Source organism: Pholis gunnellus (assembly GCF_910591455.1).
Source record: "Pholis gunnellus genome assembly, chromosome: 5".
In the NCBI taxonomy this organism is placed as follows: Eukaryota; Metazoa; Chordata; class Actinopteri; order Perciformes; family Pholidae; genus Pholis; species Pholis gunnellus.
Genome location: NC_136531.1, coordinates 12,040,272 through 12,052,940, shown reverse-complemented (window position 1 = coordinate 12,052,940; position 12,669 = coordinate 12,040,272). Strand labels below are relative to the sequence as shown.

Below are 12,669 nucleotides of genomic sequence, written 5' to 3'. Positions count from 1 at the left end.
GTGTGTGTGTGTGTGTGTGTGCTCTCTGTGCGGGGGATGGTGGACAACCTAAAAAACCGAAAGCAGCCAGGGTGACCTAAATCAGTAGAGGTGATAACTCAGACAGATAGCTGGAGATTACCCAGGGATCAAGAGGCTCATTGGCCTCTCAAACAACAATGACTGGAGAGCATATCCCTTCTCACCACCCCCCTACAGAGACCCTTATGGCTGCTATGGACCAAAACACGCATGCCAGTATTCTCCATGAAAGAGATTTGTCACACGCCCCTCTAGTTGTGGTTTCGTGAACAAATGAGCACCATGATATTGCTTAAGCGACAAAAAACACTGTAAGCTCATTTAGTGACTATAAGACGCTTTTGTTGTTGTTTGATGTCAACATTCGGTATGTATTGGTGCTCTTAATGTGGTATGCTGAATTATAGCATTTATGGCTTAGCAACACTGCCTGAACGAGGGATTTTTTTGTTTTTTTGTTTTCAACAATCATTTAGTAAACGATTAAAGCTATTGGATCACAGCTCAGTTTAATGAAATGGCTTTTGTGATTTGATTTTGGGTCATGTGTGCCCACAGAGCCTGGAGTCTGTCTGTATGCGCATGGTCGTGTGACTGCAGGGGTGCATGTGCTTCAATGAGATGGCCTAACCATTAATTCATGATTGATTGATGAGTCTCCTACACTGTGGCCAATAACAAGCCCATCTTCTCTCAGTATATCTGCGAGTGTGGGATGTGTCGGTGCGTGGGCTTGTGAAAGAGGGGCAAGAGAGGTTGCTCACTGATTACTTTGTGCTTTGCTTCATCCAAGGAAATAAAACCATTTGTTGAGGATATTTAGATACAGCTTCTCCATTCTCACCTTTAACTGAAAATGGTGCCAGAAAGACATCCTTGTTTTTTTTTGTAATGGAAAGGAAGCAAAGTGAATACATATCCATAAAAAACACACAATAAAAACAACAGGATTTGACTTGAGAGAACAACTCAATGTGTATCTTTATGTGTCTAAAAAAAAACAAGAGATTATCTTATAATCACCTATTTGCAACCAACTGGAATGACCTATTTTTCTCAATCCCTTTTAACAGCATAGATACAGTCGAACAAAGTGCACCATGGATCTCTTTAGTGCCATTCTCAACTATGTTTGAGATTAGAGCAGGGGGATGTTTGGTGTGGGTCCATGCTTGAATGTACAGTAAACTGTGAAGGGGGGAGGTGACTTACTCTAGGCGATGCTTGTTCCGGGGACCATCTGGTTGTTTTGGATTTTGGCATTGTTGACTCTCTGTCCTCCAAACCTTTAACTCTCTTTCAGCCTCTATTGTTTCTTCCATCTCATGTCAGGGTTACGATTACAGTTTCACTAATACCTACATAATGTTTTTATACATTTGTTTATTATAGCTTATTAAAAAAGCATAAATACAAGAAAGAATTGTGCTTCATGAATGTCTCGATAAAATGATCAGTCAAAAATAATTAGGAAATGAAAATGGCAGCAAAGTGACAACAAACGATTTGAAAGAGCACAAAGCGCTGCTCGGTCTGCCAGTCAACTTTTGAGAGCGCATTTGTAATATATCCAGAAAGGGATTTAGAAACAATTGTGTCCTGAGCATGCAAGACACACAATATACTGTGAAACTTTCAGCTGCTTCCATTTATAGATGTATAGGAGCTGAAGTATTTGTAACAGAGGGACATGGATTCATAGTGATTGCTGCTTAAAAAGGGAGTTATTCCCAAACTGCATAACTTAAGCTTGAGGGAGCTGAATGAAGCATCTGTTTTTAAAGGCTTCTTATAAAGGAATATGTATATTCATCTGAAGTAAGTCAGTGATTATTTTCACATGAGGGTTTAGTTTTTTTTTAAGCTTTAATTGTTTGAGTTATGCATTGAGGGTATATACCTAAAACAATGTACTGTATGTGTTTCAGCAACTCATAATGGCGAACAAATATATACAGAATATCACAATTTCTTAACCTTGGGGCCAGAATCCGTACATAGAACTTCCATACAACAAGGAACATGGGAACTTAGATTGTATCCTGTCAATGCTTAATATGAACAGGTACAGGCACTATTCCAAGTCCACTTCCCATCTTTAAGTTTTTAAATATATATATACAGCATAGATCTTTTTGTTAAATTAAATTTTTTCATGAGATCTCATTCATTCATTGCATCTAAACAGTAGATTCAATGATTCAACTGTGAATTCCACTGAATGTTTGTCGGTTACCCTGCACGTTTTGTTTGGATTCATTTTTGGAAACTTGAAATCTTGTTTTGCTCTTCTGGTGGCATTAAACAGGACTTGACACTAAAAGCATAATTCTTAACCGCTTCAGCTCCTGCCGAGTCTTTGTTAAACGTCCCTTTGAGGCGTTTTTATTATTGTAGGTTGTCCCATTTGGCATTTTAAGACAAATGGAGAGCTGTCGGTAGATACCTAATGGTATGTGTTTGAAGGTACTTGCCATTTTTCCTTCAAAATAATCAAGATATATTCGTAGGTGTGCAGGCGTTGGACATTCAAAGCATCAAAAGATTAAAGAGGACCATATGGCAGCTTTAAAAAGTTCTTAAAATGTCACAAAACTGATGTTATGAATCTATATTTTTTTTCCACCAGCTGTCTTTCTCCCTCTCTCGTACTTCCAAATACAATCGCACACACAGAGACACAAATGCACGGCCAGACTGGACCGCATACTTTCTCATCAAATATCCTTCTATTGTCATTGCAGACCCATGGGTTTCATTAGTGCCAGCTTTAAAACAACAAGTTCTCATTCCCACTCCCACACTGTAGTCCCAAATGCCTTCAATGGAGGAGGAAACAACACTTGCCTGAAGGGTACGAGCATATGAAATTCCGCTAAAAAAATAATGTGATTTATTCTCTGCTCTCATTTGACTAGCTCAGGAGAAACACAATGTAATCTGATAAGCAATATTTTTTTGTTTGTTGCTATTTTAACAAATCGTTACACCTGTGCTTATCCTAGGGAAGATTACGCATTTGCAATAAAAGCCAACTTCAGGACATTCGAAACATTCAGGCACTGACTGAAATGAAAGACTTTGGTAGCTGCAGTGAGCAGGCAGAGCAGGTGATCACATTGGACTCCTTTTTGGCAGTGAGCTGCTTTTTTTTAATTGTTTCACTGTATCTGAGGGGTTTTTGAATGCTGCTTAAGCACCCAGGGCACCTCACTTTTATCCACCCAGCACACCTTGCATGTTTCTTTGAGAAACGCTCTGGGCACCCCAAGTCGAAAAAGTGTTCAGCAGTGTGCAGGGAAAAAAAAATTGCCTACGTCACCGCAGCTTTTTTTCTCTGCGTCTAATTAAATGACAACAGAGGTGAGGCTTTCTTTCCTCCACATCACGTAAAGAGAGGGAGTGAAGCTATTACATTACATTACATTCATTTAGCTGACGTTTTTATCCAAAGCGACTTACATTTTAGATGCTATCATACCGTAGTCACAGCTATGGGAGCAATTTTCGGGGTTAAGTGTCTTGCTCAAGGACACATCGACTTGCAACTAGTGGTGCCGCAGCCAGAGCCAGGGTTTGAACCACCAACCCTCTGATTGAAAGACGGCCCTGCTCTCCACTCAGCCAGTCCAGCTGTGGCTTCTGCCCAATGTTTCACCACCAAGGACCAAGTCACAACAATGGGCGTCTGATTTGCAGTGTCGTGACTGATATACTGTGCAATTACAATTACATCTCCTGATGTAATAGCAAAGTAGTGGACAGCGGCTGAGTCTGGGGTTGCCTAGCAACAGTGTAAGGACGCTTCCAAAAAAAAAAAAAAAAAAAAAGAAGCAGAGCACTTAATTTTTCACGTGTGTCCAAACGTTATTTAGTTTCTGTTACAGCATTGCCTGACATGTAGCTGTGTTGGTTTGAGGCGATAGGTTAAAAAGGTGAAATGAAGTACACGGAGAGAGGAAATTCAGCCACATAATGAATTCCTTAATACGCACATGTAGACAGCAGGGGGTTTCTTGTATGAGCATATACGTGCTTGTACTTCAGACGTTGTGCTGCGTGTTGGAAGTTTTCAGCGTGCCTTTAGGGACGGCCTATCTAGGGCGATCAGACATTTTACCGTTGGACAGGGAGGATGAGTTGGATCCTGGAATCACAGCCCAGGAGGCTGACTTATTCAGTATTCTGCCGATGTTTGATCCTGACCTTACTGTTACATGTCCTTGGTGCATGCAGAGCGCAGCAAATGCCTTTTTGGGGGATTGCATGCTCCAGCCCATTTTAATGTGCCTTTTCATTCTCAGCACACCATCACTAAGCCCCGCAGCAGGGGCTCAGAGCAACCATTTTGATTATGAGAATGATTGAATTAATGCTGCTGAAGTTGACACTTAATGGATTATGGTGGTCAGAATTGTTAAGACACACGAGGCAGATCTGTGTAAAGACATTTTAAACCCCTTTATTTGTCACACTCCCAGGGAAATAGGTTTCAAAGTCTAACCTTGCTAATCTTTTGCAAAGCCTAACCTATTGAAAATGAGGTCTGACACATATAAACAAGACGCATTAGTTCAATCATAAGGTAGTGGATGTAATGCATAAAGAGTCCCTGGATTGATTCCAAATTGTCAATGGCCCACTGATGTAGCAAAGTTGTCAATTTGAAATGATTGTGGTTTGCTTGAGTTGATAACGACAGTTCATTGCAGCAAAATATTTGAAAATAAGACATTATTTAAATCTGGAATACGCTGCCTACCCTGCTGCCCCCACGACTCAGGAGAAGAGAACGGATGGATGTTTTGATTTTGTAGAAACCATTTGATCAAGCAGATCTCACTTTAGCATGTTAGCACTATATGGCCCTTCATTATATATAAGTTAATTACACACAGTGACTGGAATTGTTTTTAATTTCAATGTTCTTCCAGTTTTTATATATACTGTGTATAAAAAGTTAAAAATAACTAAATAAAAATAGTTGAGCAAATCTGCGCTCTTTTGTTGGTCCAGTATTTTTCTGACTATTTCCTTTTCTTTCAACAAAGATGCTTTAGTGGTCACCTCTATTTCTGTTTCACTCAGCAGCTACACCGCCCTCTCCTTACCTGCCTTGAAAATTGTTCAGCTCCCTACAGTTCTTCCAGGCAGAATAACTTCAGACCTGCATGCTTGCCATTGTTTACATACAGTAATGCCCAAAGCTGCAATGTGTTTGAATTGTATCTCTTTTTTACTCCTTAAATTTGTGTTTATTGTCGCTTGCCTTTGTATTTTTCTTTTCAAATGTCATTGAACATCGTGGCAGGAGGATTCTTTGCTTCATGTGCTGTACGTGTAACCTACTCTGTGTGTTTATATGCATGTTCTAGCACCTATTTCCTCTCACAGCTCAGTTGGCCATTTTGGCTCACTAAGGCAACCTTAAAGTTTGCAAAGCAACATGTAGAGTGAAGAAAAAGAACTAGGGCACAATCCTTTTTTTAACCACACCTATTTTCCTCTCTAATGATTTAATGTGAATTATTATCTTTCGTCATTAATATACTTGCTGAGAAACTGGGGCCGATTGGAATTGGAAACGCATTAACTAAAAGCAATATTGCTGTCACAAAACATTAGCTTCAGCGATATGAAAATGTGAATCGTAAATGTATTTCGTTCAAAAGGTTATTAGGTTCATATATTAAAAAAAAAAACGTATTGGGTTTTACAAAATAATCAGGAGAACCTGCTTGTACGTGGAGGACCATTCTATCCAAAGCAGCCAAGAGGAAACATAACGGCATATTGACTGAAATGCAGCCTTATATTGGAAGGTTGACATTCACCATACATTTACTGTATATTCCACCTCATTTAGTCTTAAAATACCGTCTACTGAGTGGCAACAATGCCAATTTATACGTTGAATTTAACAGGGATTGATTCTCTAAGCATTTCATTAGTCTACCCAATTAGCTTTTCTAGTTTTTTTTTAAACCTATTTCACAGTGATATTTAAACGTCAACATGTATATCCAACCATCGCCTCCAACATTGTACAAAATGTATATATATATATACACACACACACACACACACACACGTCCACATGAATGACATTGTGAGTCAGTAGCTTACACACTTTATTTCAAGTCATTGTGATGGAAATAAAGTTGCATACAATGAAAAGACAATTACCTCAAACATCTACTGTAGCTGTATGCTAGTTACTTTCCTTTAAATGCTGTGTGAAGCCCAAACATCCATATAACGTGCACGTTATGTTGGCAGAGGGGATGCCAAGTGCCACTACAGTCTCCCAATAAAAGGCCTTTGTGCTCGTCCTCTTTTCACTGTTGACTACGATGGCTGTTGCAAGTTAAGACATTAAAGCGCCGTCAGTGTAACTGTGGTTCTGCAGGCTCTCTGGTCAATGCATTGCAAACACCCCATTATACTCTGCTATGGCCCGTCTAATCTCACAGCAATCACTCTCAAATTGTCTGAAAACTGTTTGTGGTCTCTAATTGAGCTATACTTATTTACAGTTGAACATAAGGATATTTGAAAAGACCTGTTCTTATGTCAGAACGAAATGAAATGTGCAAAAGTATGTATTTTAACAAGTGTTTTTCTCTCTCTCTGTCTCTCTTTTGGCTTTCTTATTGGATCCATTGGTCTCCTGCCCTGCATTTGATATGACAGGTAAGTCCATCTTTCCTATTTATTTTGAATCCTTTGGGCAGGATAAGCTTATATGCGCTGACCGTCACAGTACGAATGTTTACCAAAATTGTATCTTAAGTACTTGCTGCACCAGGGATGCCTTTAGCTCAATGGTTTTGTAAACAGTGAACACGTTCTCTTTGCTCAGCTGACACTTAGAGAGAATGGGGCAATTCCATTTATGCAGCCAATCTCACTGGCTACTGGAGAGATGCCAATCTGCCCTCACAGATAGGGAAGAGAGAGGGAGCAAGGAGAGCGGGTAGATTAGCATTTATTCATCCTGACACTGATCAGATAAATGGGAAATGATAAATGCTGTCTTTTTTCACTTCGCTTAACCTGTGTAGACTTTTTATTCAAAAAAGAAGCTCCTTCAGTCTCGCTGTGCCGTGCCTTTGAAACGCTTAATCAAAGTGTTGTCTTGGATTCAGTTGTGTTTGAGGTGATCTGACTATGAATAATGAAACGTGATGCAGTTGTCCTGATGACTCATTTATCATAAACAGTGAATAACTTGAGCGGATGTCTGTGTGCTGGGTAAAGGAGTAGACGCTCCCCAACTTTGTTTTCGAAATCCGTCTCGAGTATGCATCATTTATTCATCTTCCTTTTTGTTTGTTTAAGTTATTTGAAAAGCTTTTGGTGACCACATCTTGCACAGTGAATCTAAATGTCCATTAAGTGCTGCTTAATGAATTGCTATATTGCTTATTTTTGTATTGCTATAGATGTACACCAAATACAGACGCACAGAATATTCATCTATATTACTTTTTATTTAACATTATAACATGTTTGACTAGCCTTGTAAATTCAATCTTACGATCATAGTTAACATCCAGATGGATGTAGTTTGATCCTTTTTTTTATTTGTTTGTGTCTCTCTGAACACACTCATTTACATGCTTTCCCATGCTTTCAACCAAACTGTTCCATCCCCATTATCGCCACTCCTGTGCTGGTCAGTGCTGCAGAAAATATTTCCTCAAGCATATATAATAAATACGGCTTCATTATTTAAATAATTTATTGTTTTTGGACAGAATACTCCCATATGCCGGTCCACATTCAGATGCAGAAATGGCAGTCATGCATTTTATTGATCACTATTTCCTTGTGTGGGTGCTGGAGCACAGTTTGTGTCGGGCACATGTCTTTAGGCACCTCATTTTTAGGACTATTGACACATGAGGAATAGAACTGGATTGGAAGAAATATATGTCAAAAACATGCAGCACCTACAAAATTCTGGGTGTAGAAAAATGTGTAAAAAGTTGTCGCCAAAATTATCTTGGATTCATTTTGCATCCCATCAATTGCAATTGGTCTATCTCTAAAGGTATGAATAACAGTAATACATGAATAGAAAATCCTAAACGCAGTCCTGGATAAAGCTTTGTAGTTCAGCCACCATAATACTCTGAACATTAGGCGCTGACCCACATCTGCTCTTATACGGGTAACATGGAGCCCCAGCTGCAGGCCCAGCTGTTACCACGTATTATCTCACTGACTATCCCTGATGTTTAATGTTAAATGCAAGACAAAACGTTATCATGGGCTAATCCAACCGATGGCAAGAAAGTAATCCACGAAATACACTATAATAAAGTCAATATCATTATTATTAATAATAATAATAATAATTTGTATTATTGTTATAATAATGGCCACCAGTCTTCTGTTGCTCTCTCCCCTACTGACTCACTGTAATGAATATTCAGCTGCCAACCTTTCTCCCATTCTCCAACCAGTTTCACCGTCCTCATCAGCCACCACTGCTCTACCTACAGTGCCATTATGTAGATAAAAATAATGACTCCTCAGTGATTATTATTAATTCAGTGTTGCTTGAGTATGGTGCATGTAAATGAAGCAGTGGGTGTAGAGGGCTATAGGTTGTCTGCAGAGTTATCTTGAGTCATTAATTGATTTGTCTGTGTTAGTAAAGCTATTATTTGTTCAATTTTCACAAGGTCTGGAAGTAAACTATACGTTATTCTTAGTTTAACATCACAATCGTTTGTTCAAAGCTCTCTCTTGAGGCTAGCAACAAGGATTTTATTCGTGGCTGTCATTGAATTCAGTGCAGTAATATTTTAAATGATTTCACATTCATAACAACAACAGCAGCAGTATTTGGAAGGAGGAAGAAGGCAATGTACAGCAAGAGAGAAAATGGTGTGTCAGAGGTTTTGGATTCAAAGATAATGTTGATGATGATTAGAATATTGATCCTGATAACCCACCTGTTATAAAAGAAGCCGTGGAAAGCCACCCACTCGTTCTCATTCGTCATCACCGGCTCCTTTCAGCCTACTGCAGTACATGCTGCCACCCATGATTTAGCTCTCCATCCAGTTATGAGGGGGTAGTAAGCGTTTATTATGCAGCGCAGTCCTAGTCCCAATGAGATGGCAGAATGTTGCCCGATCGATACCCCTCACAGGAAGCCAGGTTAATTATTTTTTTCAGGATTTGTTTGTGTCTCTGAGGGCCCCCCTCGCTGCAGGTTGTGATGCAAGCTATTTCCCAGAGATCGGCAGAGGGATGTTTTGTCACTGCCGCACACATGCACCACTGCACAAAGGCAGAGGTACAGTATGTGCAGGCACACAGGCATACAAATGCTTACACCATTCTTGTTTATTGTATTCCACTGTTGTTTTCATGTTGATGACAGTGAGGTTGCATTGTGTTTATTTGGATCTCAGCCAGCACCTACCTGTACAGTTTGAGTCTGCAGGGTGTCTCCATTGTTAGTGTTTGACCTTTATATCTGACCGTCGCCTCATGTACAGAATGCTCTGCCTTTTGCTCCGCCCCCGAATTGAATCTTTGTGTCAGTAACTCTACTTGTATGAACGTCTTTCGTTTGTGACTTCTCATCTCGGCATTGCACTCATAACACTGTAGTCCCAGACACCATGGTTTCCAGATCTGTTGGGCTTATTTACAACCAAACGCACACACACGTAACTGCATGAGCACAGATACACCACGTGCTCAGTTTTGCACCCATAAGCTACAGGCCAATAGTGTCAGACCTGTTAGCATGTGCATTGTACATAAAACCCCTGCACATCCTCTGGCTGGCAGACAGCTGCGGCTCTGAAAAGTACAGAACAAATGTAACGCGTGCTTGCCCAACTGCTCTTAAAAGAGGCGGAATCTCACACTTCTTCTGACTGAACAGTGATCTGATAGGTGTAAGTCAGTCGCAAATCACCTCGTCAACCACTAATCACCTTCTAAATCAATTCCGGATTTACATATACATAAAACATATCATCCTCATCCATCAAATTTACATTTGAAAACGTGAAGGAGAGACGAATATATGTATTTGTTATCACTATGATCATTTTGGTCACCACTCATCTTTATTGATTTTTACTGAGCATCATCAATCAAGGTATTTATAATGGATGCTGTCTGCTAGCGCATATCTCCCCAGAGGGAATTATCACCCCAAGCTTAGTTCAAGCAGAGATTTGATCTATTGTCAGGTAGATGAATGGATGTTTTTCTCTACTGTTACTGTGTTTTATGGGCACAGAAAAGAGAGAGGGAGAAAGAAGGAAGGTAAAGGTGAATAGAGATAAGTCTAAAGTAGTCTAACGTCAGCCCTCAGGACTCAAAGCTTTTAAAATATGCAAAACCCTTCTCCATCACCTTTTGCCCTGGTTGCTTGTTCAAGAAAGGATTGAAATGAAATCAATAGCGGTGCCAGTGTTGGCCTCTCTGCCAGGCATCATCCAATATTCATACAAATGAAGCTTCTCAACCTCAAATGGTACTCATATGGTACCCAGCAGTTGTGTTAAAGGGGCTATAAAGGACTCTAAGGGGGTGAAAATTGCAGACAGGACGTACATATAATAGAATAAATAGGTGTCCACATCATGATGCCCTACCGTACTCACTGCAGTCAATTGCATTCACATGATATGACAGGTTATGATTAAGAGCTATGTTGAGTCTTAAAGTAGGATGCCCTTGGTACCATAAATACTAAATGGAACATAAATCCCACCTGGCAACTTTAAGCTATCATCCCGTCCTAAAATAACTCCTCTTATAAAAAACACACACAATTTAGTGTTTTGTTATTTGAGCACTACATGCATTGCGTGCAGACAACTCATTTAGTTGTTCCACTGAGATAATTAACTTGTCTTGGCTCACACTGCACCTTGATGTTATATCCTACATAGGCCAATGCCTCAGACATTGCTTGGATGGTAAGTGCTGAAAAAGGGTCCCTTTACTGTCACTGACCACTGTTTCTGATGAAAACACATCATTCAGCGCAATTTGGCATGAATGTGTGTGAAGACGACCTACTCGGACACGATTGTGAGCAGAAATACATACAAATATAAAGAGACGTTAAAGTTTTGAAAACTAATTTATGAATTCCATGTTGGATGTTTTTAAAGAAATGTTATTTTTAGAGTACGTTTTATGTCTCCAAATGGATTTATATTATATAACATAAAATGCATGTTTACTGCCGCTTGCATTTGTTAAAGAATGGACTAAGAAAATAGTTTTAATGTAGTGCACTCAAGAGCAAAACACTGAATTCTCAGCATATCATTCATATTAATTAATAAGGATGATTAGTCTGAGATGGGATTTTACCTGAGAGAAATCCTATGAGCGGTGGAAGGAAAGGAAAGTAATTTGTATATCCTGTGGCTCACTTTGTAGGTCCCTTCAGGATTAGACAATCTGTGATTACCAGAATTAACACAAATTGAATCAATTATTTTTTAGAGCTTGCAATCTTGTCCAATGCCAGCAATATTTCCACAAAATACTGTAAACATGCTGGCCCGTTTTAACAATTGCTGCCTTTATAGACAGACAATATTTTATTTCAGAACCACTCATAATGAGCCTTGGTCAAATATAATGAATCCTCAACCCCTGCAAAACATTAAAAAAAAAGAAATGTCAGACACTTGCCCGAGGGACATTTGCACTTCTTCTACCACGCTCCGTGTCATCCACACGTTCCACCATTTTAGAACTCACCAAACGTTCTCTAACCCAACCGATTCTTACCTCTTCTGACCCTTTGTTGCATATTGTTCAAAGAACACCAGAACACCAACTACACGTACAATGTTGCTGATAACTTTGAAAATAACTTTTTACTCTTAACGGGAACTAATTATGTAATGATTGTCAGTGATTTCTTAAACATTTTTATTCCTGCTGACTTACAAGTTGTAAACATTATCTTAATTTATCGCAAAATAACACAAAAATGATGCAGATTGATGCATTGAATTTTTTTTTCAGAAAAGCCGCTGCAAATTCAGTATATTGATGTTTCCTTAGCTGTGGAGGTTTGCAGAGTATGGTGCACAATAGGTAAAATGCAGCCACAGTATGAGAAAATGCACACTAGAGAGCAGTCTGTTCCCTCTTTCCGCAGTAGTTGTGATCCTCCGTCTCCCTCTCACTTCCCCCCCTTCTCACACAACATACTGTTCATGTTAAAGAACCCAGGAAACACAACATCTGTCAGTGCACTAATTTACACAATGAACACCAGAGGAAGAAGGATATATATACACCTCAGAATGACCTTGTATTCAACAAACATTTTACATCACATGAAAACACAGTGAAAAACATTGTATGTGCAAATCTTCTTTTAAGCTGCTGGATAATTTCTTCAATGATTGTGATACAATTGGAAATTGTATTTTGATTTAAGTTTGCATGGTTTTGATGATTGTTGCCTTTAGTGTGCTTGATTCGGTGAAAGGAGGCATCGCTCCTCTGTGAAATCCAAAGAGTGAGAGGCAATAAGAGGCATAGCTTTAGATCTTTGACACTCTGCTTTCTTTACTTGGATGGTGCACAGATAGTGATGTAATAATATGGAAATATGCTTGCCAATTGAAATGTGAT

The 12,669-nt window shown here is 39.3% G+C and overlaps 1 protein-coding gene across 1 annotated transcript in view; it reads left to right on the top strand.

The window, feature by feature from the left end:
• Positions 1-12,669, top strand: part of ctnna2 (catenin (cadherin-associated protein), alpha 2) — a 275,903-nt gene that overhangs the window by 151,588 nt on the left and 111,646 nt on the right. The gene's annotated exons all lie outside the window — the stretch shown is intronic.